This window comes from Macrotis lagotis, chromosome 1 (genome assembly GCF_037893015.1).
Source record: "Macrotis lagotis isolate mMagLag1 chromosome 1, bilby.v1.9.chrom.fasta, whole genome shotgun sequence".
NCBI classification, from domain to species: domain Eukaryota; kingdom Metazoa; phylum Chordata; class Mammalia; order Peramelemorphia; family Peramelidae; genus Macrotis; species Macrotis lagotis.
The window spans coordinates 38759586-38786302 of record NC_133658.1 but is presented as its reverse complement, the minus strand read 5'-3'; positions in this window follow the sequence as shown (position 1 = coordinate 38786302).

Below are 26717 nucleotides of genomic sequence, written 5' to 3'. Positions count from 1 at the left end.
GGCAGCATTCAATGTGGCTCTGCAAATATATGAGTTAAAATATTCTTGAAGTCACTGGCAAGACAGGGCCTGTATTTGCTGAATCTCAAGAGTCATAGAGGAAGTGGTTTCTGAGCCACTGGAAGGTGGAAGGACAGAATTTGGCAGAAAAGGAGGAAAGTATTTCATGTGCGGGAAAGACCAAATGCAAAGGATCCAAGGTGGGAGTGAGGAATTTGTGTGAGGACAAGAAAATTGGCTTAATCCAAGAAAAAAGTGAAGATATAAAGGAATGTTTCCTTCTTTGTTTCCCCAAAGCCTAACAAAATGTCTGGTATATCATAGGTTCATAATAAAAAAGAATAGAAATGGATTAGATTGATTAGATTGAATTGGATAAGTTCTCCATCTATGTTCTTCCATGGAGGTGTCAGTTTGCTCCTACTGCCCAACTGAACCACCAAGAAATGATATAGAAGCAATGGAAAGGTACCTGGCCCTACCTATCCACTACAAGTTATGGAGGACTGAAATGCCCTGAAAGTAAATAAAGGTCATCAGTCTTCACTTCTTTATGTCTACTGTTCTGTAGACCCACTTTCACCCAGGTTCCAAATCATACTAACTGCTCTATACAACCCCTACTGTCATTCCCAAGTGGAATTCACTCTTTTGGATCCCAGCCTCTCACATCTGTCTATCCAACAGACTGCTGACATCTCCTCACCAAGACTTCTCATTGTTCATCAACTCTCAAATCTGCCAGTCCATTAGTCCTCCACTGGTTTTATCTCCATATTCATCCTAGACTGAACATAATAAGTTCCTTTAATGAAATACTCATCAAAACCTAAGGTTACAGTCACAGAATTTTAGAAGGAGAAAGATATCTTAGCAGCTATCTACTACATATTATACTTGGAAAAGAATGCCCACTATAACACTATTGAAAATGAATCATTGGGGCGGCTAGGTGGTGTAGTGGATAAAGCACCGGCCTTGGAGTCAGGAGTACCTGAGTTCAAATCCGGTCTCAGACACTTAATAATTACCTAGCTGTGTGGCCTTGGGCAAGCCACTTAACTCCAATTGCCCTGCAAAAACCTAAAAAAAAAAAAAAAAGAATCATCTAACCTTTGCCTAAAGACCTTCTTTTGTGGGGGGGGAACCCTTAGTCTTCTGGAGCAGCTCATTCTAATTATGGATAACTCTTGTCTTTATAAGACAGTTAGGTGGCAGAGTGGATAGATAGGAAGATGTGAGTTCAAATCCAACCTCAGCCACTTACTAGCTATGCGATCCTGGCAAGTCACTGAACACTATTTGCCTCAGTTTTCTCATTTGTCAAATGCACTGGAGAAGGAAGCATAAAAGCACATCAGTATCTCTGCCAAGAAAACCCTAAATAGGCTCATGAAGAGTCAGACATGACTGAAATAACTGAACAATAGCAATAGAAATCAGGAAGTTCCTATTGATATCAAGCCTAAATCTAATGAATCCCTCCTCCACCCCCTTAATTTTCCATCAGGTTTTCCATGCCAACTCCTATCACTCACACTGTCTGCTTTCCTAGTTCTAACTCTAAATGGATATCACTGGGAAAAGTACCCACTGCTCCTGGCACAAACCTTAAATGTCCCTCCTCTTCTAAATCAACCCAAGTCTTTTCCCCATCTCCCCAGCTACCCCTCCTATCTTCCACATGATGTGACACACTATAAATATAGACTATTTAAACTTGGCTCAGCAATGTCTTTCTGAACCTATTATCAATGCTCTAGCAAACCCTCAATCATGACTACACTAACCCTTCTCTACTCTCCTCCAAGTCTTCAATTCCATCCAAGTCTTTCATTCTCCCCAAAGGACCTTGTTTCCTTGAGAAACGCTCCTGAGTTTCCCTGTTCTTTATCTCAGAATACCTCCATTCCTACAATCATCCTTTCTTTCCTATGTCCTATATTAGAGCTCAAAGCCTATCTCCTTTTCCAAGCCCTCCTTGGCCATCGCAGTATAATAAATAATAATCATTACTATTATTATGCAATACTTTAAGATTTACAAAGCACTTTATATATCACATATACAATATCTATAAGATAGATTTCATTTCATTCACACAGCAGCCCTGAGAGGTAGATGATATTATTTTTATTTTACAGATAAAGAAAATGAGACTGGAAGAGGTTAAGTGACTTATCTAGCATCCAGTTAGAACTGGGATTAGACTTGAACTTGGATCTTTCTGACATTGGGGTCAACACTTTATCCACTGCACCACCTTGTTACTTCAGAGAGCTATGTGATCGATCCCTTCTCTAAATCTTTATGGAACATATAATTGTACAATTTATTAGGCAAATTGTAGGTGATGCAGTGAATAGAGTACCAGCCCTGGAGTCAGGAGGACGGGAGTTCAAGTCTAGCTTCAAACATTTGACACTTAATAGCTGTGTGACCTTGGGCAAGTCTCTTAAACCTGATTACCCCACATCCAGGGTCATCTCCAGTCATCCTGATTTATATCTGGTCACTAGACCCAGATGGCACTGGAGGAGAAAGAAACATAGCATCCCTTCACTCAAATCCAATTCACATGCATGTTGTGACATCACCTCCCTGATTTCATGGTATTCTTCAAGAATGGAGGACAAAACAGCAGTGGCAGCAGCATAGTAGCATTTCTTCCATATTGGTTAGAACTGTCATTGAAATCCTTTACCATTATTTAATTGGGTTAATTTTTTCCTCAGCTTCTCAGTTGGTCTATAAGTTCTCTGAACAAAAATCTCTGTGTCTCCCAGCACCAGGTAAAGATTCTTACACATAGTTATGAACTCAAACAAATAGTTTTAAAATTTTTGCTGGATCTGAGAAGGGTAAATATTTGGCCTTGAGGTCAGATAGACCTGTGTTCAAGACCTGCCTTTGACACATATTATGTTATTCTGTAACCTTTAGCAAATCCTTGAACCTCTCAGGACTCTGGGCCACTCCAAAAGATTGGAAGTTACCAACCTAGACAACTATGCCAAGGACTGATCCAGATGTTATCACTAGCCAAGATACCTTCTGTTCATCAAATGAGCAGGGCCCTAAAGATATGAGGCATAGGATGAGTCAGTTTTGGTAGGAGGAAAGGAGGGGGTGGGTGAAAGACCACAGAACCACTGGACTCATGGAATAATTAAGTTAAGAGGCATCATACCAAAATCCACTTTTAATTATCAGTCAGAGTGTGGGGTGGGAAGAAAGAAGAGAAAAGGAATTGGAAAATTGTTACTTAAAGTGGCAGAAATCAAATCACAGTTGGGAACATTAAGATAACACAAAGCAATGGCACCCAGGCACAGTGAAAAGAACAGTGGATTCATAATCTTAGTACCTTTGAGTCCCAGTTTTGCCATTCATTTGCTATCTGTTTCACCTTGGGGAAGTCAACTGTCCTCTGTGAATTGCAGTTACTTCATCTGTAAAATGGAAGTGCTGGACTAGATTCTTTCCTAAGGATTCTCTGAGGTCTAAATCTTCATTTCTATGTTCTTACAGGAAAACTAACAATAGAATAATAGAATTCATTATGCCCTATAAATAAGTTCAGATGTGGCAAAATAGAAATGATGAATAAAAGGAACTCAGAGAAGCACAGGAGGATATTTATAAACTGATACAAAGAGAAATAAGTAGAATCAGAAATACCCTATATACTGTTACAGTCATATAAATGGAAAGAATAATTTTTTTAAAAGGAAACCAAATACTACTAAGTAATTAAAAAAAATCTGGGTCCCTGTCTAATTATGTGACTCTTTTTCTAACTATGTGTCTCTGGGGAAGTCTAATTTGTCTGACACTTAATTTCCTCATCTCTAAAATGAAAATAATAATACCAGCTCCCTTATCAGGAATTATGGGAAAATGCTCTACAAAGTTTTAAGAATGTAAATATGAGCTATCATTTTTCAATAGAGAATAACTAAGGATATGGGTGTTGATGCAGACCTGTAATTAGAGAAGAGCAACCTGCACTTTTGCTGCAGAGTACCAAAATTTCGGTGCAGCTAGTGACCTGGGTTTGGAACCAGGAAACATCTTCAAATGTGCTCTCAGAGAGTTACTCACTGTATGACCCTGGGCAAGTCTCCTAATCACATTTAGCTAAATTTCCTCATCAGTAAAATGAACTGGAGAAGGGCATGGCAAACCACTCCAGTATCTCTGCCAAGAAAACCCTAAATGGGGTCACCAGAGAATCAGGTATGACTGAACAACTAAAATTTAGAGGATAGAGAAAGTAAAAAGCACTAAGCATAAAAAATTAGATAAAACAAGAATCTGCCAAATAATGCACTTCTTCCTCCTTTTAGTGCTCAAGATCCAGGTGAACTACTTTCCTGTTCATGCAACCCTGAATGCTCCCCCAATGTTGGCCTTTACAGCTTCAGCCTTGCAATGTCCCTGGTCTCCTTCCTGCCATGAAGCCTCGTGTCTTGAGACCCAAAATTTCTTTCTGAGGTCTCCCCTGACCTTTTCCCCCAAATGGACTTGTCTAGAAAAGTCGATTTGGGGCATATTTCTGCTACTTTTCCTGGGCACAAGAACTGGAAGTTATCCCCCCTGCTTAGGAGTTTTTCTCTAGGATTTAGGGACCCTCTTTCCAAAGTCTTTAAAGCAAACCCTGCAGTTGAGACCAATATTACCCAATTCAAACCACACTGGGGACCATTACAATTCTTAAATACATTCGTGATCTTAGACTGCCAAAGTCTCAGGGCAGAGACTTCTTCTGACTGATGGACCTTAGCAGAAGAAGGACAATGAGAAGAGGAAGTCAGTTAGAAAAACAGGAATATTCAGTATTTTGAAGTTCAACAATTTGAAAAAAATAAGAACCTTTGGTAGTCAAAGTTTTTCTGCCACAGAGTCATACTAGAAAGTCAAGACCAGTGACCTACGAAGTGTTCCTCCCCCCTCCCTCTGGCAGAGTTATGGCATGACCCCAAGGAGTCTGTGGTTTAATCCCAAGAAGAACGGGATTAATCAACTGGAGGATGAAAATAGAGTCAATATCCCACTTTCACCAAAAAAACCAGTTGTGTAGCCAGTCTTACAATACAATCTTACCCTTACATTATATTTATCAACTTTGCCTCCTCCTGCTACTAGGCAAACTCTCAACCTTCTCATTCTGACACCTTCATCAGGACAGTTATCACATAATCCCTACCTGGGCATTCACAGTCATAGATACACAGGAACCTTTGGGAAGATTCCTCTCCCCTCTGTCCATTAGGGAAAAAATATCCCTAGAGATGTGTCATCAAAAAAATTGGAGACCATTGCTAATGACCAGTTGTGGGGAAATTGAGACACTCAGCTGAGAAACACCTCTCTCTATAATACAGGGTGTCAGCAGCAGAACAAAGATAGGAAGATTAGAGTTCAGAGAAATTCAACTCCCCTCTCCCATCCCCAGTCTCTGTGTCTGGAAATAGTGACAGCCTGGAGTCTCTTTTTCTGTTGTTTACATACATCTGTGTGGGGGAAGTGCTATTGCCGAAGAGAGGGTAAGTGAGTGTTTATGACCTAAGGAGTATCTGGAGTCATGTTTCCATTTGGATATCATTTCCAAGACTGACATGGTTTATTCAGCCTCTCATTTCTCTCCCTGGACCCTCCTTGCCTCCTTAGTTCCCCACCAATGTTCTCGGTTACCACACTTGGGTATAATACGAACACTCTGGTTAAGGTTGAAAAGCTGTTTCCATCCCAAATTCCTAATTTTAGTCATTTGTAACTGTCTCCAAAGTCATCCCAGGGGGATGAAACTTCCCATACTCAGTCACAGCCCTAAGGTAGAGGGTGGGTGGTTTTTTCCTTTAAAAGTTTGAAGAAAATCCATGGAATCATTTTAGAGGCAAGCAAGTGTGAACAAGGGAGCTGTTTTTTACAAATAAAAAAATGCTGCCTTTTTGTGGGTGCTGATCAGCCAGAAATTGCTTTTTTTTTTATGGATTAAACTCCTTGCGTGGCAGGTGGCTGGTCCCCTGTGTCTAATATCCTTGACATGAAGAGAAAATATTGAGCTGGAAGGGAAAGCATAATGGCAGGGGCTCAGGACCTAGGACAGTGCTGTTTCCAGAGAACCTCAGCTCCCTGTGAGTGCTGGTGATGGCTCCATTTTTTAAGGGACCTCTAGAGACTTGATCTCCAGCATAGGTAGAGTAGGCATAATGTCCCATAGAGCACTAATTAAGAAATGCAAGCACATGGAAATAACTTAAGGCGTGGGACTGAGGCACCTTCCAGCCAAGGTTTGAAACTCTTCAAAATGATGAAAAACCCTCAAATATCCCACTGTGGTTCTGACTCTGCCTAGGCAGTATATCCCTTTTCTCTCTTTTTTTTTTTTGCTATTTTATTTCCCTGCTCCTTTTCTCTCCCTCACCCCCTTCCCTTCCTTCCTTTCTCTATGTTTTCCTTCTTTTCTTCCTTCTTTTCTTTCTTTCTTCCTCCTTCCCTTCTTTTTCTTTTATTCTCTATTTCTTTCTTCTTTCTTCATTACCTTACTAACTTCTTTCTTCCCTTCCTGTCTTCCTCCTTCCACTCTTCCTTCCTCTTTTTATCTCTCTCTTCTCCTTCCCTTTCCAAATAATTATTAAGTTATGTTCAAAAATAGATAAAAGAAATGTCCTGCCCTTATGGAGCTTATAATCAAATGCAGGGGCATAAGACATGGACACAACTAACTATACACCAAAATAATACTTTGATGCTTTGATGATACAATGAGCTTGTTATTGTGGATACTTCTCTAAGGAGTCCACACAGATCTCAACTCACTCCTTTCTTCTCATTCTGTGTGACTCATGCCTACCTTCTTTTATAAATCCATCATGATGAGGCCTATATAATCTGCCAGGTTCCTTTTCCTTGATCTTTGGTGTGAAATGAAATAGAATGTGATATCAATGACAAAAATGTACAGAATAGAATTTAAGCTCATCGAGGGCAACATCTAGTTTCATTTTTGTCTTCCTATACCCCAGAGACTAAGAGAGTGCCTAGGATAAAATAAGTATATAATGAATGCTTGTTTAACTGAATCAAATGTAGTCATTTAAGAGTTATGAAAGATTTCCCCACCCCCAATAGGAGGGGCATTGCAAGTATGACTATTGCCTTTTCACAGATATGGGAATGGGAACTCAGGGAGCTGTTGTAGTAATTGAGAAGTGTCTGGAAATGACAAGTCCGGTGTCACACACTTAGTAAATGCCTCAGAGCTTGGATCTGAATTCCAATCTCCTGCTGCCAGGTTCAGTGCTGGGGAGGTGCAGATGAAGAATACCTAAGGATAAAGACTAGAAGGGATGTTCTGAGGAATTCATTCATTTTAATGGAAGAATAAGGAAAATCAAAGGAATCCAAAAATACTAACCAAAGTAGGGAAACATTGACTATAGAATCATTAAGATTGGTTTAAAATGTTAATATTCCTTTAGAATATAAACTTTTTAAAGGTAAGAACTGTCTCTTTACATGTATTTGTACTTCCAGTGCCTGGCCTACCATAAGTTTTTAATAAATACTTGCTGACTTGATTAGCTGATCTGTCATCTGAAAGGAGAGCCAAGAATTTGGTCAGGTAGCCCCTGGAGCACCTCACAAGATAGGCATCCCCTTTATCTGAAAAATAAAATCATTGGATAATATCATTGACAGGGACCTTAGAAATCACAGAGTTCAGCCCTCTCATTTTACACCTAAGGCAGAGGTGAAATGAGTTATTCAAGATTACACAGGTACAAGTAGTTGAGCCAGTATTCAAAACCAGGTCTTCTAAGTGATGTAATAGATAGAGTTTTGGACTTGGAGATCAGGTAGACCTGAGTTCAAATTCCACCTCAGCTTACTAGCTGTTTGTAAGATACTGGGCAAGTCTCTTAACCCCTCAGTTTCCTCATCTATAAAATGGGTATAATAATAGCATTTACCTCTGAGCATTGTTGGGAAGATCAAATTAGATAATGTGTAAAAATCACTTTATAAATTCTAAAATTCTAGATAAATGTTAGTTGTGACTAGTTATTACTATTATCACCCCCTCAGAGGGCTCCCAAGGAAGATCCCCTGAGTGAATCTGGAGAAAGCAATGGCCAGTCTCAGTCGGAGGAGGTCTCTGAACAGGTTCTAGGGCAAATGAGCCATCAATTTGGGCCTAAAGAGTCTCTGAAGAATCTGTCTTTGAGTGGGCTCCCCAAAGGATGTCTTTGTGGAGCACTGGTTTCTTCCAAAATCCTGTTGGGAGGCTAATGGTCCAGGAGGTGGCAGCAGTGGTGATAGAGAGAAAAACACAAATTGGAGAGGGAGCTTGGAAGGGAGATCATGGAAAAGGAGATTGCAAAATCTAAGATATAGCCTTCTCTCTTCAAGGCCCTTGCAAGGAGTTGGGGAGACAAGCTATCATACATGCAACTATTGCAGGACAATTAAGTGCTAAACTGCATGCTGTTGACTCCAAGTAGAATACAGGTTCAGAAAAAAGAAATCAATGTGGCCTGAAGGAGGCAGGGAAGACTACCTTTGGGTGGTGGGAATGAAATGTGGCATTCTGGTTGGCAAAACAGAAGGTGAATGTTATTCCAATATGGGGGAAATAACATGAACAAAAGAATGGAGAGAGGAAAGAGCATGGTAAACCATTGGAGATAAGGATCTGGGAAGTCAGTGGATGTTGGAAAGAGAAAGGAAGAAGGTAAAAGATAAATCATGGATAGCCTTAGAAGCCAAGCAGACATGTTTAGACTTAATGGTTATAGGTAATAGGTAATCACTGAAATCTCTTATGCAGAAGTGACATGAAAAGGGCAATAGTTAAGAAAGAATAGTCTGGCAGTGATGTTCAAGATAGATTTAGGAGGAGGAAAAAAATCTTTCTAGGAAACATCTATAGTAATCTGCTAGCAAAGTGATGAGGACCTGTGGGAGAGAGATGGGTCTGGCATGGAGAGGAAAGGACATCAAATCAGATTTTGAAGCAAAATTTGATGACTTGGATGTAGCTTCAACAGGATATGAATAAGGAAGAAGTTTTCTCTTTGTTAGTTTCTAAAAAGAAAGAATGTTCAACCCATGAAAAGAAACAGGAAAAGCTGTTGAGTTATAGGGGCAGACAATGAGTTCAGAAATGAATTGTCTAGGAAGATACTCAAATGGGAATGTCCTAGAAAAGAGTAGAAATAGGAAACTGGAGTATGGTTGAGAGGATGAGGCTCTGGACTAATCAAAATGAGCATATATTAATCTCTTACTATTTGTCATACCCTGAGCTAATGACTGACTTTTGGGGAATTAAACAATTCAAAGAGAGACAGCCTGAGTGTCCACACAAAGGAATTACATGCCATCTTCGCCAAGCATACTATACACTCCTTAAACAAAGAAAAGCAAGCCCTGTCCACCAGAAGCATACATTCTAATGGAAAGAGACATATACATTGCATCTATAGGAGTGAATGAATTCACCCAGGGAGCAAAAGTAGAGATAGACAGAACTCAAAGCTGAGACTTGAAAAATGCCAAAAGCTGGAAGAGAGAAAAAAGAAAAGCCCCAGAGGAGTAGGCAGAAGGTTGAGGGGTGATCTAAAAGAGAGAAGTGTCATGCAAGCCAAGGGAGAAGAGTTTTACGAGGGAGGAGACAGTCAACAATATACAATAGCTCTGAGAGGTCAAGGAAAAGGAAGACTGAGAAAAGGTCATTCATTGTGTTTAAGAAGGAGACAGACAAATGATAACTTTTAGGAGAGCGATATCAATAGAGTGTTGGTAGAGGAGGGGGGAACATAATCAGATGATAGAGGGAAAAACATGAGAATAAGTGACTAGGAAACTCCCGGCCTCCCCCACCCAGCTCCCACTGAGTTTCATTTCCCCAGGCTTCTGAAGACTTCCTTGCCCAACCAGATCCAATTTTCTACCTTCCTACCTTCTCTTACCAATTTTCCAGTTGCTGAGCTACCCAACAAGAGTTAGCTGTCTCTTAAAGTTGTCTGACTGGGTCACTTCTTTTTCCCAGGGGACAGTGCTGATAGAGTTTCATTCTGGTTGGTTGTTCCTAGAAAGGGAATGGAGGTTTCTGCCTGTACTGTCCTGGTCCAGACTGACCCAAAAGACCTGCTAACCCAAGGAGAAGGCCAAGGTGAAGCTCTGACTGACTGCTGGCAGGCCTCAGGGAACTCAGCTAAACTGATGCCATCTATTTTCAGTTGACATTTCATTGTTCCAGCTTCTTGAGGGCAATGGGTGGGCACTGATCGGCCCACCTCCATCCATTCCCTATTCCCATTTAGCCCACTTGCTTGTGAAAGCCTGCCCAAAACTTGCCCTCCCCTCGATCCCCTGAAGAAATCACCCTTTCCTATTTCTTTGGACCCTAGGGGAATGTGTATAATTCCTCCTTTCCCCTATCCATCAGCCTTCCCTTCCTAGGATCTTACTGACTCCCTCATCTTACCCCCACCCCCCAGGATGTGCAGGGAGAAAGGGTAACTGTTGTGCTTATAGTTTATGTTATGAGAATCCTCTGCAGAAAGCCCAGAATCCTAGCAAAGGAGAAGACAAGACAGGTTATGCCAACCCTATTCTTCCCAGGATGCAGCGGGAGCCTGGGAACCAGGAGGGAGGGAGGAGGCTCAGCTGAGGAGCTCAGGATTTAATTCTATGCATCATTAAGTAGTCCTCTGAAAGTAGTGTCCCCCTATACATCATCCATGCTTAGTAAACAGCACGCTGACATTACATTAGTGGCTGGAAATGAATTTTCTCTTTTATAGGGAAATTGAGAATCCGCCAAGAAGAAAGAAAGAAAGAAGGGAAAAAAAACTCAAAACCAATTATCTAGGCATTTATGAGTTCCACCCTGGTCCCTCTCTCTCTCTCCTCTCTCACTCAGATGCAAAGAAGCATTTAATATTTAATATATTAAGAAAAGAAAGAAACTTTGATAGATTATGTGGAATCTGGTATTAATTCCCTCTACCCCCCTTTCTTACTTCCTCCATTCTCCCCTTCATGCAAACCCGGGCCAGGCTCAAGCTGACATTTAAATGGATTAAGGTGTTCAGATTTCCTTAATACTGTTGACATTTTGGAAATATTTCTGGCCCTTTTTTTCTCCCCTCGAAATAATAATAATAAATAAATATCTGAATGAATCTTCCCCTTCAACCCTAGCAGGCTAGCCAGCTCTAGGTCTCCATTTCTCTTCTCTTCCTTTGGATCTGTTTATATTTTTCATTCTCATTAAAAGGCTTAAGTCTATAGAAAGGTAAATATCTTAATTGCTGCACAAGGAGGAGGAGAGAGGAATTGGGGGGGGGGTGGGCAACTGGTCAGAAACAGGCTTTTGCTGATGTCTGGGTGTCTCCTGAGCATCCAGGTTCCCCTCCGACCCGCTCATGATGGCTGTCTGTCTTTCTCTTCTTGCCTCTTGAGAGGAATTTCTTTCCAATGGCAGTATAATACTTGCATTGGATATCAGTCGTGTACAGACCTGACCCTTGTCCCAGAATGCCTTTCGGCAATGCCAACAGTTCACTGAGACCCCCTCCTCCCCAGACCATTGTTGAAAATGAAGCAAGATGATATAATACAGCAAGATGCGGGGCTCTGAATGGAAGAATATTAATATAAATTGAGAGGCGGCCTGGAGTAGGTTACCAGGATGTAGTCTGTACTTGAAGGTAAAGAACCCAGGTTCTAATCTTGTCCCTGTGCCTTAGGTGAATCATGATGGACAAGTCACTTCACCTCCCTGGGCCTCAGTTCCCTCCTCTGTAAAATGAGAGAGGGCTGGACTAAACCAAGGGTTCTTGACATGATGGGGATTGCCTGAGCCTCTTTGATGATCCAGTGAAAATTTTCTCATCATAGTGTTTTTAAATATAAGAAATAAAATACATGGGATTATAAAGAAAACCAATTCTATTTGTTAAAAAATTTAAAAAACCAAAGTTATTTTTTCTTTGCAGGGATATGAGTTTAGAAACTCATTGTCTAGGAAGATTCTCATTTGAGTATCTTCCTATCCATGAAAACTAACCATGGCTCCCAGCCTAAGAACCATTAAATTAAATGATCTTCATGCTTTTAATCATGGTCCTATGATAGGCTCAAAGTTCTGTGGCAATAGCCTAAGTATGAATCTCAGACTCCCATATGAACAAGAGAAAGAATCCTTCTGCCTCTTATAGGAATATTGGCAACAAGGGCTGAGAGGACAGTATCTAGCAGAGTTTGAAACTATTCAGGGAAAAGGCATAATAGGAAATACTTTAATCTCTAACATGGATCATCCTGATTTTAACAAAAGGAGGGGAGAAAGTGTGTGACCACAAGCTAAGGGTTCCTGAGATGGACCTCCCTCCATGTAGGCATACCAAAAATGTACTCACCAGTCAGGACAAGGCAGGATAGCACTGAATATTCTTCCAACTCTTCAAAACCATTATCAAGACATTTGTGAGTTGTACCCTTCTCTGTTTCCTCTTCTCTTCTCTCCTCTGTCTTTTCTCTTCTCCTCTTCTTTCTCTCAGAAGCAAAGAATCATGGAGCCCTACAGCTGGAAAGTCATCTGGTCAACCCTCCTGAAGCATAAATCCCATTTACAACATTCCAGTCAAATGTCTGACTGGCTTCTAACTACCTCAAGTGATGGGGAACTCATTATCTTCAAGTCAACCTATTCTATTTTTAAGCAACCATAATTAGGAGGAAGTTTATACCTATATGGAGCCAAAAGTAAGCCTTCCAGTAACTTCTAGCCCATTTATTTATTTAAAATACATGATCTTAACTTGAGGTCTGTACATTTTGTTTTATTATGTTTAAAACTTTAAATATAGTTGTTATTCTTTGTAAACCTATCTATTTTATTTTCTGCATTAAACATTCTTCTGAGAAAGGAACCATTACCTTCAGTAGACTGAAGTCAAAGAGGATTGGTCTAGTATTCTGAAAAGGTTAAGAATCCCTGCTCTAGAACTACACAGAACAACTCTATTTTTTCTTGCAATTAAAAGTCATTCAATATTTGAAGACTACTCTCATTTCTCCCCTTATCCTTCTCTTTTCTAAAAGTTGAATATCCTCCACCCTCTTCAACCATGCCTCATCTGTCATGCTTCTGAGACACCTCATCATCTTCATTGTCTTCCACTAGATGGGTCTTTTTTTCCCCAATGACTCACCTAAGATGTGACATTTTAGAAAAAGAAAGAAAGTTTGATGAATTATTAGAACAGTGCTTTCCAGTGGCATCTGCAGAGTTTAATGTGAATGGCTATGCCAACTCGACTTTGGCCACTGCACAAAACATAGCACCTGGAACCATGGAAAAAAATACCCTGGATATTGATACCTAAATAATTTCAGTCTTCTAAGTTATCCAAAAGATGACAGCTTCAAAATTACCTTAATCTCCCAACCTTGAGTGCTGATTGCCTATCAATTTGGGAGTCTTCTTCCCCAGGTATGTGACATTGCCCATGTTGGAATCCAGCTCTTCTTTGACCTGCTCCAGGCAATAGTACCCTTCACATACCACTGTGTACTGTTCCCTAAAGAGGCTGTGTGGTGTAATGGATATTGCAAGGTGACCTCAGAATCAAGATCTGGGTTCAAATCTCAGTTCTGACACAAATCTGTGTAACCCTAGGCGAGTCATTAATTTCTCAGAAATTCTTTAAGACTAAATAATAAGGAAACACTATACTGTGGAAGAAGTTTCCTCATGCAATGAAATCACAGGTATGGTCCCCAAAAATGGGTTATCTTAATGTTTCATGTGCTCTATTTTTCCCTCACTAGACTGTGAATTCAGGGCAGAGGGAAAAGGAACCAGTTCTTAAACTACTCCTACCTTCCCTACAATGGCTAGAATGATTCTGGGTATATAAACAGGTATTCAATAAACAAATCTAATTGAGATGCCACTTACTTCTATATGTCAGAAAAAGGTTATTAGGAAAAGTTAGTAAGGATATGAGCAGTTAGATGGTGCCAGAATGCACAGTTGGACCTGGAGTCAGAAAGACTCATCACCCCGAGTTCCAATCTGAGCTCCAACATTTACCAGCTATGTGACCCTAGATAAGTTACTTCTGTTTGCCTCAGTTTCCTCATACGTAAAAAAGAACTAGAGAAGGAAATGGAAACCACTCAAGTATTTTTGCCCCAAATGGGGTCAAGAAGCATCAGATGGAACTGAAAAACAATTGAACAGCAACAAGAGATTGGCCAGATGATTTCATTGATAGAGGGAACATTCTCATGCAGATTGACACCTTCTATGCAATTCTCCTTGTTTGGGGTCAGACAGCCAATATGCCAGAAGAGGGAAAAGTATACTGTGAAGTTACCCTTCATAAGGTCTCAGAACTCAGGGCTTCTCCTCTCTCATTCTCCCTCTTTTTTCCAAGCACTGGGAAGAATTGGACTTAATCAGAAGATCTAGGTTTGAAATCTGACTCTGACACTTAATGACTTGTGTGACCTTGGTGAATCACTCCATCGCTCTAGGCCTCAGATTCCTCATCCATAAAATGAGGAGGTTGGACTAGGTGATTTGTAAAGTTTCCTCTAGCCCTAAATCTGATGGCCATCCTAAGCTGGATGGGTGATCAGTTTCACTGAGGGAGAATTCCACCATCCCCTGTTGGCAGTCCAGATGGATCTCCAAGCATCAAAACAAACTTTCCTGTCATTTCCACTAGGTTGACCCCAAGGAAGGGGCCAAGGGAGAAAGGAAGTTTGGAGGCTTCCAGGACTCTCCCCTGGTCACATTGTCTCTTGTGTCATGAGAAAATACAAAATTACCCAAGGTTTTAAAAAAAAAAGCTATAAAATTCAATTACATTCAGGAAACATTTATTGAGTACCTACTCTAGGCAAGGTTCTGGGTATACTGACTTCCACTGTAGAAAGGAAACAACATGTATTCCAATAAATATATACACAATGTATAGAATAAATATAATGTAATTTCAGATTGAAGGGGAGTGTATTTGCAACTTGGGGCAGGGGGAATGGATGGATATTAGGCAAGGACTCCCATAGGAGATAACACCTGGGTTGTGCTTTGAACAAACCCAAGGTTTCTAAGAGAAGGAACAGAAAGGTTTGGGGGAGTGGGGGGGGGATTATTCTAGGCGTGGGAGACAGATTGTGCAAAAATCATGCATAGAGACAGGAGATAGAATGGCGCAGAAAGAGAACAGCTAATAGGTGGGTTTGGCTGAAACATAGTAGAGTATGTGAGGGGAGTATGTGATCAATCTGGAAAGAAGGTTTGGAACTAGACTGTGAAGGGCTTTAAATGTCATAAGGAAGAGTTTGTATTTTGCCCTCTAGGAAATAAGGAGTCGCTTAACTTTCTTGAACCCGGAAAGTTCATGGTCAGATGTGGACTTTAGAAATATTAATTTGGCAACCATGCGGAGGATGGATTGGAAAAGGTAGAAACCGGAGGCAGGAAGACCACTTAACAGAATTATTTCAATGAATAATTGAAAAAGTGATTGGAGACTCAGCAAAGGCAGTGAGTCAAGAGAAGGAGATAGATTCAAGAGATGAGGAAGAAATGACAGGATTTGGTGATTAATTGGTTCTGTGGGGTGAGGGAGAAGGAAGGTCAAAGTTTTGAAAGATGATCAAGGCTCCTACTGGGTGCCAGCCTCAAAACTAAACTACAATAAACAATCTCTATTCCTATAGAGATTACATTTCTAGGGATCAGCTGGATGATTCAGTGGATAGAGCACCAGCCCTGGAGTCAGGAGGACCTGAGTTCAAATCTAACCTCAGACACTTAATAATTACTAGCTGTAATAATTGTCACTTAGCCCCATCACCTTGCCAAAAAAGAAAAAGATTAAATTTCTAGACAATGCCAGAAATAGCAGGTTTAGGAAAAGAAGTGAGTTGGGGACCAGGAGAGTTGTGGGCTATGAATTTTGTTTTGAACAGGTTGAACTAAACAGCTGAGTAGCAAGATGATAGGGGTTTACCCTTGGAGTCAGGAAGACCTGAGTGCCTCAGACACTGACTAGCTATGTGACCCTGGGCAGGTCACTTAACCTCAGTTTTCTCCTCTGTAAAATATGGATAATGATAACTGCCTCCTAATGCTGTTGTTGAGGACCAAATGAGCTACTACATGCAAAGTGCTTCGAGAACTTTAAATCATTATTTAATTGCTAGTGATTATAATTATTATTAAATTGCTATTCACGATTACAGTGTTAGCTATTATCATTATTATTATTACTATTACTATTATTAGGGAGTGATCATCAGATAGGAAGTAGTAGCTGCTGGTTAGCAAGTGTACAAGTGATCTCTCTGGGCCTGAATCTTCCAGGCTAAATCAGTCAGAAACATTCATGACTGGTGGAGGAGAAGCAGAGATGTCCTTCCCATGGGATGCACTTTCCCCTGGTGCTCATCTTTCTTCCCCCCTCCTCTACCTTCCCCTCCTCTCTCCTCCCCTCTCCTTCCCTCCCCTCTCTTCCCCTCTCCTCTCCATCCTCCCCTACCCTCCCCTCTCCTCTCCTCCCACATCCTCTTCTCTCTCTCTCTCTCCTCTCCTCTCCTCCCCCATCCTCTCCTCCCCTTCCCTCCCCTCCTCTCTCCTCTCCTCTCCCATCCTCTCCTCTCCTCCCCTCCCCTCCCATCCTCTCCTCTCTCTCCTCCCCTCTGGCCTTGGGTGGCCTGTGGGATCTGCCTTTGACTGGCTTTTGTGTTTTCCATCCTGCTTTGCCTAGCGCCTGCTTGTGTTTCAACACGCCACTATGTTCTGATATGTTCCCTGCTTATCTGCTTGCCTTTGTGAGGGATGGGTCTCATTCTGCCTCTCAAATTCCTCCAGTCTGTCTATGTATTTAAAATGCTTATGTTCCTCTGTTCCCAGTTAATGAAGAGGAACTACCTACAGATGGCTTCTTCTACAGGACTAGGGTGGGTAGAGGCTGCCCGATGCCTCGAATTTTATTTCACTGGGGATATCTGGCCAAAGGCTGCTTAGACCCCAAGCCCTGGCCTCCACTTCCAGCCCCACACTGTGGATGAACACTTCAATCAAACATCCACCAAGCATGGCTTGAGCAGCTGGGGGAGGCTAGGGAGCCGCTCGCAATGGACATCACCCAAGGAAAGAGGTTTTGTTTGCCTCTGTTCACGTTCCAGGCCAAAGCACCTCAGTCCAAAGCTGGAATGAGCTCTCGTGTTCTCTTGTATCTCAATCAATCAAGTAATCAATCAGCTAAGAAGAATGTATTGAGCATCTCCTATGTGTTCAGCATCCCTCCGCCATCAGTGCCACCACCTCTGTTTCTGAGACTTGCCATCACCACGAGCCCCCATCCAAGTTATCCCAAAGAAAGTTGAAGGAATGGGAAGTCAAAAGAGCCTATGATCTGGAATGAAAGGGATAGGGTTCAAATCCCAACTCTGCCATTTTTCTGCTTGTGTGACCTTAGTTCAGTCATTTTACTTCTCTAGGCTTGTTTCCTCATCCACACATTAAGAAGGGTGGATTTGACGGTCTTTAAGGTCCCTTCTAGCTCTAATATTTTAATCATTCATAGCCATCTCCTCATACTTATTTGACTGTAGGGGAAGTTTGCATCTTTCTCTTTAGAATTATAGATGGCCAGGGGAAGTTAGGGTGGTGAAGTGGATAGAGCACTGGTCTTGGAGTCAGGAGGACAGGAGATCGAATCCAACCTCAGAAACTTGATTCTTACTAGCTGTGTGACCTTGAGCAAGTCTCTTAACCCTGATTGCCCCACATCCAGGGCCAGCTCCAATCATCCTGATTCATATCTGGTCACTGGACCCAGATGACTCAGGAGGAGAAAGAGAGGTTGGTGATTTAGTATCCCTCATTCAAATCCAATTCACAGACTTGTCATGGCATCACCTCCCTGATGTTGTGGTCATCTTTTAAAAAATGCAGGACAAACAGATGGCCATGATTTTGTCCCATCCCTGTTAAGGAACACTGAAGCTTACCATATAAACTCCAGATTCCACATATATGTAACCATCCAAGGTCTTTGGGTTTAAAAATAATCTCTTACCCATATTTAAGCAATGTATTGCCAACCAGAACCACATACCACCCCAATATACATAAGTGAGAAGAGAGGAGAAACTGAAAACGATTGAAAGGGAAATGAAAAGGAAGAGTTTGGTGTTCAAAACTCTAGTTCACTATGGACAGACAAGTTATTTTCTTTCTCTAGGTCTCCATTTCCTTATTTGTTAAATGTAGCAGTAAGTATGGATCATCACTAAGCTCCACATCTAATAATCCCCTCAAAATGGACATGACAGAGAATGAGAAAATGATAGAAATTAGAATACTAGCCAGCCAAACAGACATTTCCCCAGCAGATCTCTGCCACCCCGTTTGACTAAAGAGCTGAAAAAGCTCCTCATCCTTGGAACTACCCAAAAAAAATAATATGTGTTAACTAAGAGCTGAAAGGCACTTGTCAGGTCATCTCATTTTCAGTTTACAGATGAAGAAATGGAAGAGTGAAGTAACTTCCCCAAAGTCACACAGATCCAAGACTTAATCCAGGTCCTCAGATCACAGGACCTTTTCCACTACACCAAAAGTCCTTCCTACACTATAGGAAAGGGTCAAAAATATGAACCCATTGATTTTTTTCTCCATTAAGGTCACTATTGATGGATATGCATTCAATTACCTTAATTCATAGTAGAGTTGCAAACCAAAGAAACATTTCTTCAGCACAACCTTGAAATACAAAAAGAATGAGTCAGGAAACTAAGACGACATCATCATCATCATTTGTTTAAAGTCAAAGAATTCTAGTTCCCAAGCGTCTAACTCTATATCCTAAACTCAGTTGTCAAAAGCACTGGACTGCACCATCCCTCTGTCTAGAAAGACAGAGGACAGCTGGTGAAAGGGAGCTTTCCACAGACAACTGAACTGAGATTGGAAAAGAAGAAGAAAAGCCAGATGCTGAGAGAAGATGCTGGAGAGAGGACAGAGTTTGAAGTTTAAATTCAGCTCTGAAGGTAAAACTTCCATAAATCATTTTCTTAAACAAAATGGATTCCAAGTAGGGAAAGGGGGAAAGGGGGAAGAGGGGACCATGGAAGTTCCTTTCATATATATAATCTCCATAACTCACCAAACCAAAACAAAAGTATTATTTCAAAAAAAAAAAAAGAAAGAGTGCTTCTTATCAGTACCATTTCCTATAGGTATCAAATGATCAACAAATATTTATTAAATATCCTGTTCCCAACACTGACCCAAGCACCAAAACAAAAATGAAACTATCAATCCCTACCTAAAGGAACTTCTACTCTATTGAAATCCAAAAGTAGACTCTCTCATCTTAAATTACCTTATATATTATAAATAACCAGGATCCACTTCTCTTTAAAAAAAAAAAAGCTAAGTTCCTTTTTTTATTATTGTTTTGTATCCCCAGCACCAAGCAGAGTGCCTCATCCATAGAGAATCAGAACTAGACTTGTGCTTTCATTTTTGGAGGGATCCCTTCTACCAATGCAGGTTACCATGTTCTCTGAAACTTATAGTCTTAGAGCATTACCTAGAGCATTGAGAGGTTAAGTGACTTGCCCAGGGGTATACTGTCAGTAATTATCAGAGGTGTGATTTGAACTCAGATCTCTTGGTTCTGAAACCTACTCTGTCCCCTAGACCAGGCTGCCTTTCACCTTATAAATGATAAGTACCTTCCTCCCTCCCTTCTCAAATAACTTTGTATTTATTTATCTATGTTCAGGAAAAAGGAAAACTTCTTGAAGGCAGGGAATTTTTTTGAACCAAGCTCAATGCTTTGTACCAGGTAAATATTTAATAAACACTAGTAAATTTAGATGCTAGCAGCTCATTTGCTTACTACGAAATAAAAATGTGGAAGATTTCTGGCATTAAGTCAATGACCAAGACAGAGTCCTATCTAGACAAAACTGTGATTAGATCAATGGGAAAGAAAGGAGATATTATCAAGTAGTTCTATTATAGGTATAATCTCCCTGGAAAGGGCAGCTCTTTCCAAGAGTACTGGATGCTCTCTCCTCTTCCTCAGGATGAAAAGGAAGGCAGTTCAAGAGAAGGGGACTATGGCAATAGAATCTTGGGAATGATTTACATTCAGGACCATTGAAAGACCTAGAGGGGAAACGCAGGAAAGGAGTGCCCACTTCTACCCACTAATTCCCTCCAGTTGCCAGAATCTTGGGCAATGTACCATCGGACCTAATCAGGGTTCTAAGAACAATGGTGGGCAACTCGTTGAGCATACCAAACGTGTCTGAGATTAGGTTAATCCAACCTGAGAATAAGTTAACTTCATGGACAATGAACTCCTACAAGTAATTAAAGGAAATTTGAGATAGTTGAGAAATGCATCCTGAACAACATGGAGGATAACCAGTGACTTCTCATCCATCCATCATCCCAAAATTCAAACCTATTGAGTATTTCCATCTATCAGCCTACTCTGGTTATCTCTCTATACTTAGAGACATATAGTAGCCCCTAGAATTTCTGGAAGTATAGAATACAGATTCTACATTTGAAGAATTCAGAATTCCCAGTTTGTGGTTAGACATTTGTGTTCCAGGCAGAACATGAGGGCCTACAAAGGGTTCTGGTTTAAACTAAGAAGCTCCCAAATCTAGGTTGAGGGATCTAGGTCAGAAATCACATCATCCAAAATGTCTTTTTATCCAATCTGCTCAATTTGACCGCTGAGAATTAGAGAAATTAGGTGACTTGTTCAAGGTTCCACGGGTAAGTAGACAGAGCCAGCCAAGATTTAGAATGCAAATCCGGGGAAGAAATGAAAAGGTGGTATATCTATCTTCTACTGCATCCTTTCTTTTATAAAGAAAATGTGACCGGGGCAGCTAGGTGGTGCAGTGGATAGAGCACAGGCCCTGGAGTCAGGAGTACCTGAGTTCAAATCCAGTCTCAGACACTTAATAATGACCTAGCTGTGTGGCCTTGGGCAAGCCACTTACCCCATTTGCCTTGCAAAAACCTAAAAAAAAAAAAAAACAAAGAATCTCAGCAGGAATATATTGATGTTTAAAAGATAGACTTTGGTGGCAGTGAATAAATAGCTTTATCTCCCTTCTGTAATTATCTGGCATTTACTATCTATGGATGTGTTGTATTCCTCAATAAACTCTGAGGATAGGCACTGTCTTATTGTTATCTTTGTGCCTAAAACTTACATCTGATAGATGCTTAATGAACTTGTTGAATTGAAGAGAAATACAATTGTTCAGACAGATGAAATTCAACTGAATGAATGAATGAATGAATGAATGAATGAAAAGTACCTAGAAGACCTTATTATATATCAGGCAATATCTTCCAATCAGTGTGAGTTCATCTGCATTGTCTATCCAAGACATACAATGAGCTTCCTGTCCAACGTGAGTTCATCATCTGAACAATATTTGTTTTCAGTCTGGATAACCAAACCAACTTCTTTCAAGTAATTATGGTTTGGAGTGACAGCATGTGAAAATCACAAGGAAAAGACTGTGGGGCAAAAAAAAAATTGTAATAAACCAAGTTGAACAAATATAAAAGTATTAGTATCACTCATCCTTTGATTCAATGACTTTCCATTTAGTTGAGGACATTGTTGTAGCATTCCAGAGTTCACTGGAGTTAGCCCTGTGCCATTTGTAAACTGGAATATTTGGACAACCCCTCCAAGGCCAGGGAATCATTCTTTTTTTGTTTTTTTGTTTTGTTTTTTTTTTAGGTTTTTGCAAGGCAAATGGGGTTAAGCGGCTTGCCCAAGGCCACACAGCTAGGTTATTATTAAGTGTCTGAGGTCAGATTTGAACCCAAGTACTCCTGACTCCAGGGCCTGTGCTCTATCCACTGCACCACCTAGCCACCACCCCCCCCCCCGGAATCTTTCTTATATGTAAGCTCTCCAAAGGACATACTCCATGATCCCAACAATGACCTTAGGTGAACATATACCTTCTCAACTTCTGCAGCCCTTGAAGTTGACAGTCAGCAACTGGTTGAACAAAGCTATCTCTGCTTTTACATTTCTGTAGGAGACACTCTGTTGGAGGACTGTTTTATGGATTATACCACCAAGATAAATACTTTTTTAAAAAAATCAATTAATAATAACCAGTAGGGGTTTATTTTTTTCCTATCTCTCAATTAATCATGTGACTTAGAAGATAAAAATTGCTGCAAGAAATCACTTGGGAAAATCTGTCAGTTGCCTTCTGATGTCTTTCATCAAGAATGTGTGACAAAAATACATAAACCATTCTCAGATATATTATTTCAAAGGGGGAAAAGTGGGCTAGCAAGTGGTTGCTAATGCGAGTGAATAATTAAAAGACCCAAGAACAGATAATAAAGCATGACTCAGCCCTGAACAGATCACCCAACTTCTCTTAACCAAATTTTCCTCATCTATAAAATGAAGCTGTTGGACTCAATGGTCCCCTCCAGTTTTCAGTCCATGATGCTTAGAACAGAGAGGCATGGGGTAACACAGAGGTTGAAACTTCTACACACTGTGAGCTCTGATCCTAGCACTGGGCCTATCTGTGTGATGAGGGAGGATTCCACAAAGATCAGGAGAATTGGACCAGAAACTGCAGCATTCAAAAGACCTAAACTAGATGGTGCAGTACATAGTAGTCTGGGCTTAGAAGCAAAAAAGTCTCATCTTCCCGAGTTCAAATCTGACTTTCTATGTGTGTTCTTTGGGCTAGTCACTTGACCCTTTTTGCCTCAGTTTTCTTATCTCTAAAACGAGTCAGGGAAGAAAATGGCAAATTATCCCAGTATCTTTCCCAAGAAAATAAGATATGAGATCAACAGCAACAGCAACAAAAAACCCAAAGATATGAATAATATGTATTTTCCCTTAAGTTGAAACAGTGTAGAGGAAAGGATCCTATTACAGGCATGGGGGATGGTGTGGCAAAAGAGATACAGAGTCCATAGGATGTGTCATCCTTTGGAAAGCCTTTGCAGAGCCACTTTGTTATTAGTGTTGGCTATCTTCCTTAAATTACCATGTACAGTGATAATTTACATATTACACCCTCTTCCTTTCCCATAGACTACGAGCTCCCTTAGGGCAGGGACTGTTTGTTTATTTTGTCTACGAATTCTTAGCTCCTGGCACAGTAGGCATTTAATAAATGTTTGCTTGAGTGTAAAAAAATAAATAAATAAAGTACCATTACTGATCATTTTTAATCTTTTGTAATCTTCCCTTCTTTGAGATATCTTGAAAAATCACCCACTGACTACCCTAAAAATTTCGTCACCTTCAGTATGGATTTCTTTTGGATATATTTTGAGAGCCAATACTGTACCATGGATTTGAAGTTGAGAGGAGCCAATGGTCACCCAACCATTGGAGCCCAGGGGGGGAAAAAACTCTCAGCCTCAATTTCCTCAATTGTAAAAAAAAAAGAATAATTATGCTTGTACCAGATACCATAAAGGCATGGTATAGAAAAAATGTTTTGTTAGCCTTCAAGTATTACAAATTTATATTTTATTTTTCACCACTCTAACACTATGACTGTAGAAGCAGGAGAAGACTGAACAGTACAGGGTCATTTTGAAGTTGTATCTATATTAGAATTTTATCCCAAATGTGAATTAATTGTTATTGTTTGTTGGCATCTCTATCATTATCATCTGGCATTTTCTACAACTTCCATCCTTTACATCTCAAAATATATCTATATCAATCTTTTTTTCTTTCTTCCTGTATCAGAGGAAAAGGTTAACCTCATTTCCAAGGCTATCATTCTACCCTTAACTCAGTATCCAGAGCCCTTGCTTCCTCAATTATCCCTGCCTAGATCTTCAGATTTTCTTTTTTTACTGACTGCTTCCATTGGTCTTACAAATGTGAGGTAGTCTCTCTTAGCTTACAATAAATCTTGACCTGGCCCTACTCCTTCATCTGGCCATTATCTATTATTGGCTAAAGTCCACTAAAGTGTTGGGCCCCAAAGACACTAACCTCCTTAACCCCTTTAATCTGACTTCTCCTTCCCCTCAAAAGTGAATTCCAACATCTTTCTCTTTATTCTCATTTTTCCTTGGTCCCTTTGCACTATTTCCATTTTTGACCAATGTTTAACAGTACTTTTTCTTCCTTGGGTTACTCAACAGATAATTTCCTTCTTTGTTGAAAACATTTTCTTCCTCGGCTTCCATAACACTATAAGCCCTACTTTTCTTCCAGTCCTCTATGAATATTTGATTCCATTTTCTGGTTCTACTTCTACTCCTACTGCAAAAATGTGGACATATCTCAAATTTCAGTGCTCTATCCTCTGTTCATCCCATCATGGAAAACAGTAGAGTCATTGTACTCTTGGTTAGACTACACACAGAGAATTGGGTATCACTCTCAGCTCCAAGCTTTATGGCATAGAACTGACAAATTTCAAATTTGTAGGAGAGTGACCGATGGCAAAAGGTCTGAAAATATATCTTAAGAAAAGTACTTGATGGAACTGAGGATATTTCACCTGTGGAAAAGGAGAAACAGGGGAGACACGATTGTTGTCTAGAAATATTTGAAGGGCTGTCATATGGACAGAAAATAGGCTTTTTATGGGTTGTTCCAGAGTCAAAAACAAGGTGCAAGTCATAGGGAGACCATTCCATAGGAGGGGAAGCTTTCTAACAATTAGACCTGTCCACAAATGGACTCGACTGCCTTGAGAGTTAGTGACTCCCTCTCAATTGAAGTGTTCAAGCAGAAAGTAGTTGATCACCTGTCACAAAAGCTATAGAGGGAATTCTTGAATTGGACGAGGGTAGAGACTCTGACTGCTAAGGTCCCTTGCAATTTGCAAGATTCTTTGACACATAAATTCTTCACCCATCTACACACACACACACACACACACACACACACACACACACACATACATACCAGCCACATCATCTCTCAGGTTCGTTGTTGGAATTAACTGATATATAAATCTTATATATATGAATGATGCATCCATTGTAGCACAGGGGAAGAAAACCTCTCAGCTGTAATTTCCTCAATTGTAAAATAAGAATAATAATGCTGGCACCAGATACCTTAAAGGCCTAGTATGGGGAAAATGTTTTTAAAACCCTTTGTATATAAATCTTAAATTGATCTCTAGGTATAAAGCATATTACAGCTGTTGCTATGATTACTATTAATTTAATCACCAGGTGCTAGCTTCTAACATGTCTCATCTTCCTCCCTTTTTCCATTCATACTATCACCATCTTGATTCACACCTTTTCTGCTCCTATCTAGACGGCTGTAATAATCTTCTGATTAATTTGCTCAGCTCCAGCCTCTTAATCCTCCAATACCTACCTACCCAATTCTGTTTTACATGTGTTTCTACATAGTGCTGTTTGATATGATTCTCTCTCTCAACACAATGGAAATAACACTAGTCCTAAAGTCAGAAGATCTGAATTCACTTCCCAGATCTGCTTCTTATAAGCTGTGTGAAAGGGGGCAATTACTTATCCTCTTCTAAACCTCAGTGTCTTCAACTGTAAAATAGCGTTCATGACACTTATGTAATGTAATCAATTGGGAGTTTTTAGCAAAGTGATTTGTAAAATTTTCACTTTATAGGAATAGTGGCTACTTTTATTCATTTGAGCTGACCCAGACCATAGTGGGGTACTCAAAGAATACCTGTTGGTTTATTGGTTATACTTCTTAAACTTCCCATGTATCCTGTTTCTTGGAGCACAGAATTGTGGACAAAGTGAGTATTTAATGAATTCCAGTCATATGAATGAATGAATAAATATAAAGAATCATACAATCCATCATACGTACACTTAGACTGTCATATGCATTTGAACCCAAAGGCATGAACACCCAGAAGCCACATGATGCACCCATTTCCAATCTGACTGTGTGCTCCCCAATAGACATAAAGAGTTGAGTGTCTAAGAAAATAATTCCCTTGTGTCTTGATGCTGTGTAACACATTGTTTGGATTAAAAGGGCAGGAACAAATTGATGGATCTGAAATTTTTTTCTCTTGGCTCAGTGATGACAGGGTAATCCATCAGACAACTTCTTGGGCTCCCTGTGACATTTCAAGCTCAAATGTTACAGCTTTCTTATTTTTTTGCTCTCTTTTCTTTTTTCATTTCCTTTTACCCCCTGGCTCTTTATTGAACAGTCCTCCCAGGAAATGCATCCTGTAGATTTTACCCAGCTGGTACTTGGCACACATAGTAGGCACTCAAAAATATTTATTGATTGATTGTTCTGAACAGTAAGACTGAGTTGGCAGGTTGTGCCTTCTCCCTTCCCTTCTCCTTCTTCCAACACCCTGATGCTTCTGCCAACCTGGGACAGCTCCTGTGAATCACCTACAAAGCAAGTCTGGCATCTTGAGATTTAGAACTGAAAGAAACCCTAAGACTTGTTGCATTCTAATATTCTCATTTTAAAGATGAGGAAACGGAGATCCAGAGAGTTAAAGAAACTTGCCCAAAGTCATATAGGTTATAAACAACACTCAGATTTCAAACCCAGGGTCCCTGATTCCAAATCCATTGTGATTAGGTCAACTCAACCCAAGACACTCTAGGCAGCCTCTCTGGTTGCTTATGTCTC